Source organism: Sinocyclocheilus rhinocerous, unplaced genomic scaffold (genome assembly GCF_001515625.1).
Source record: "Sinocyclocheilus rhinocerous isolate Xijiao unplaced genomic scaffold, SAMN03320098_v1.1 scaffold55, whole genome shotgun sequence".
NCBI classification, from domain to species: domain Eukaryota; kingdom Metazoa; phylum Chordata; class Actinopteri; order Cypriniformes; family Cyprinidae; genus Sinocyclocheilus; species Sinocyclocheilus rhinocerous.
In genome coordinates, this window is record NW_015647461.1 from 265,449 (window position 1) to 270,237 (window position 4,789).

Genomic DNA, 4,789 nt, shown 5'->3' on the forward strand with positions numbered 1-4,789 from the left:
GCGGAGAGGAGCTCCGCCCCCTGCACCGCGGCTGAGGGTGAGCTGAGTATGGCGCGGCATAAGTGCCAAGACGAAGGGGAGAGGGCTCCAGTCCCCGAATCCAGTTCAGAGCGCCCTCCAGTGCCTGCTCCTAGAAAGCGCCCTCCAGTGCCCGCTCCTCGAAAATGCCTGCCCTCCCACCCGCTCCAGCCTCCTCCACCGCTGTCGTCTGGCAGCCATGAGCAAGGTAACCAGATCAGTGCCACTCCCGACCCAGGGCCCAGCCCACCATCTCCCCGATGTGCGGAGCGCATGCCCAAGCCCACCGCTGACGGAGAGCCAGAGTCCGCCGCGACCAACGAGCCATCGCCAGAGAGAGCGACTGGGCGGGCTGGACAGAGCTGAGGATCGCCGCGGAGCCGGAGGCCGTGACGTCAGTCAAGGTGTGTGAGCCGGCAACAACGCCTGCCACAAGGGAAAAAGCCAAGGATGGTGTGAGCGCGGAGAGGAGCTCCGCCCCCTGCACCGCGGCTGGCTCCACTGCGGCCTCCCGGATCCACAACTTCGCATCGGTTGCCGGCGCCATCGGCTCCGCCTAGGACCTTCGGATCCTCCCCGTCGCCCTGGCTCATCGGCTATCTGCCTCGGGCTCCTCCACCACCTGCTCCGCCGCCATTGGTTGGCCCCCTGGAGTCAGCGGCCATTCCTCCTCCATGGCTCCTCCATCGGCTCCACCGTGGGCTGTCATTATGGCTGTGGCCTGGGTCCAGCTGGACTCCTCCTGCTCCAAGCCCCTCCTGTCTCCTCCCTGGCTCCTCCCTCCATCGTCTCCCCCATGGACTCTGTCTGCCCGCTCCCCCTTCCCCGGTGGAATTGTTACGGCGCAGGACGCGCCTTCCGGGAGGGGGGAGTAATGTCACGCCCCTGGATTAGTTTTGCTGTGTTTTTCCTTCCCATGTGTTCCGTGTCCCTGTTAATTAGTCATTCCATGCACCTGTGTTCCCCTGATTTCCCTGTGTTTATTAGCCCCAGTCTGTACTGTCTGTCTTTGTCGGAGATTGTAAGTCTACACCTGAGTCTCCTGTCTGCTCCATGTTACCCCTTGGATTAAAGGATTAAAAGTACCGTTTTGAGTTTACGTCTTGTCTCCTCGTTCCTTGCTCCTCGCTTTAGGGAAGTGTGACACCTACATTGTCCTGTTGAAAGAACAGACATCATAATGTAATGCACAAGCAGGTTGAGAGCTTCTTAGACAAAATCTAAATACATAATTTTTATGGAAATATAAAACAATAGATGTAAAATACATACATTATTATTATACATTATATATATTATACAGGATATTACAATTCCTGAATAAACCTGAAAAGTTAAAGTGATAAGAGGGAAGCTTCATTGCTCTATGGGAATGACCTCTCCAAGGTGACCCCTGTGGGGGTGTGGTAAGTTTGTGTGCTCCCTCAACGGACCTGACGGGTGTAGCTGATTACTAAGTGGCGTACTTTAATGTAGTGTACTGAAAAGTAGCTAAATAAACCAGCTGACAATGCATTTATCCCTTGGAGGACCTGGCCAGATGAGTTGCTCCCTCAGGGGAGGTGGTGAGTAAAGGTGACTCCTCGGGGTATGCAGCAGGCACAAATGCCTTCAGAGGCGACCTGGCTGGAACAGGTGCTTCCTCCAAGGACGTTGCAGGCACATGTGCTCCCTCAGAGGACCTGGCTGGAAGAGGTGCTCCCTCAGGGGAGGTGGTGAGTACAGGTCCCTCCTCAGGGTATGCAGCAAGCACAGATGCCTTCAGAGGTGACCTGGCTGGAAGAGGTGCTCCCTCAGAGAACCTGGCTGGAAGAGGTACTCCCTCAGGGGACGCACCAGGCATAGGTGCATCCTTAGGAGTCCTGGCCAGATCAAGTGCATCCTCGGGGGATGCAACAGACACAGGTTGCTCAGGGGATGCGGTGGGAACAGGTGCCCTGGAAGATGTAGGTCGTCCCATTGGTTGCCTTAGGGGCAAAGGCATTAAGATGACATTCCTTGTCACATACTGCCTCATATTTTCAGGGACCCTTAGTTTTCTGCTCAGTGGGGGCCTTGCAGGCACAGGTGCTCCCTGTTGGGACCCATCAAGACCAGTTGCTCCTTGCAGGTTCCTGGAAAGCACAGGCACTTCCCATTGAGACTCGTTCGGAACAGTTGGTCCTTTTGGGGTCCTGGAAGACACAGGCACTTCCTGTTGGGAGCTCACAGGAACAAGTGCTCCTTGTGGGGCCTCTATTTCCTGGTCTGTAGGGAGGTCCCCACACTCACCCTTTTCACATGAGGAGCATAAGTGGTCTTCGATCTCCATTACTGCCCACCACCGCCCTGCAAGGGGATGAAGGTTTCTGTTTTTTGAATAAGCATCTTTGATGGAAGTAAGACAAGTTATCCAAAAAAGTGTATAATTTCAAACGGTTTTTTGAAACAATTAACTGTAATTGTTAAAAAGAGGTGAACAAATAAAAGCTGGTTCATTTTTTTTAAGGCTAGGCTATGCCCAGTGGTGGTTCATCAGAGGAAGCAAAGGAGGATGAGTCTTCGCAAAAATGTATTTAAAATGTTCACAGCAACACAGCAGATTAATTTGTGTTGTAATAATTGTACCAATGAATATGCATAACAGAGATGCATATATTGTGATCACCGGAATACTAATCACACACACCTGACTGTCATTCACCAATCACCCACACAGCACTATAAGAACACACAGTTCACACAGCCACATCGTCTGGTCTCCCAAGTGGAAAAGGACTCAAACCTATGCGGTATTATACTTATCTGTTGTTCCACGACTCCTTGATCTCCTGTGGTTCCCTCGTGCGTTCCTGTGTGTGTGTGTGTGTGTGTGTGTGTGTGTGTGTGCTCCGTCTACTTACCTGCATCCAGCTCTGTTACACCGGTTCCTGGAAACACCCCGATCCTCTCCGTCTCCCTCCGACCTGGTAATCAAGAATATAACTGTCAGTATCCTCTTCAAGTATGTTCAAGACTCTAAGTCTGCAATACTCACAAAGTCTTTGATCATCTCCATCCCGAACAATAAACCTGTCTGTTTGATTCTAACTCACCTGTGTATCGAGTCTGACTTCCCGTTACAATAATGTAAAAACTGATTATTTTTCTTATATACGCGGTTGTCTATAGGCACGTTTTATTTTTTTCTTTATTATTATATTAAATATACTAAGTAAGGATAGTGTACAAATAGAAAGTTATAGATTTACAGAATAGACCTCGACTATTGACAAGTTGTGATGGGAGAGATTTTATAATGCATCATTAATTATCTCGACTATTTTAAGGTATCGGAGGATATCATCTGTGCATGGGAGCATAATTATTAATTTATCAGCCTCTCTGACAAATTCCTCACGCACCACCACTATGCTTATTTATTTTCAATTTCATTGTACAGTACATAATTACACAATACATAAATTGAGACAATATTATTCCCCTGCTAAAAATACTGATTAGATGAAAAATCCCCAAATCCAAGGTGAAGTGTTTACTCACAATCACTCACCAACTCACTACAAATTCCAATCTTGTTTGCACTCAAATTTACACTCATGGAACATTCTAAAGAATGTCGCGTCATAATGACCAAGACTCTGATGTAACAGATGATGAGGGATGTGTCCTACAGTTTTATTCGATTTAAACTTAATACACTGCTCAGCTTAAGTTTATAAGAAACCAGCTCGTTTATATATTAACATTTGCATGAACAGGAGCAAGTAAAACTGCCGACCCCTATCCATTTTTCTGCAAGTTACATCGTTTTGCCAGTAGATGGCGACAAATGACCATCTTTACCAATGAGTCGTATGAATCCTTTAACCGATTTGTTGAAAAACAAATCATTGAATCATTCGCTATAGCCGGTTTGTTAAAAACACTAATCGTTTAGGAACAAAACACGACTATTTTGAGTAAATGTAGTCTAAACTATGTCGCGTTTGAATGCAATCAAGATGTTCGATCAGGTTCTAGGCATCGTAAACTTTCCCTCCTCCCTTGTTATAACTAAATTACAGATGCAGTTACAGATGCATGTCTAACGTCCACCTCTGGTTCAAAGAGCGTTATCACCTCTGCTATCTTCTCCAACGCTAGCAGGGACAGTGTTTTAATGTTTTCCCAACCCTGGCATGTTAGGTATCAAAATGTCTGTCTTCTGATTCCTGGATTAATGGTGTATATTATGTCACCATAATTTGCACCATGCCCTTTTTACCATACTTTGACTTAATATTGGACAAATCCTCCAGACCACCATAAACCATGCAAATAAGGTGTTGCGTGAGACAAAGGAACCTCTCCCGCTCAAAATTCACACCTCTACATTGGTCAGTCTGCCAAAGATGGGTGTGACTGGAGACCCATTAAAAATCCCTAATCCAAACTAATCATGGCTCAAACCCTTTGAGACACAGTCTCCAAGACTCATCACCCTGGAGTCTGACTTTCCAGCAGTTTTTAATCTTCAAGTAACTTTGTAGATTCGCTGTGGACTCTCCGATATTCAGAGCTCGACGAAAGCCTCCAGCTCACTCCTACAGAACTCATCAAGAACCTCCATTGTCTACCGCATCCGGACGCTTGTTCAGCAACAAAGCCAATGCAACTAACCGTTTCCAACTAGTTAGATGCATGTCTAAGTTTGGGACCCTTTGTCAAGGTGATTTTTGATTCTCTGATGATTCTCATTAGGTTGTGGTTAATTGATGCTAAATACTGCCATTCTTTGCTTCTCTCTCTC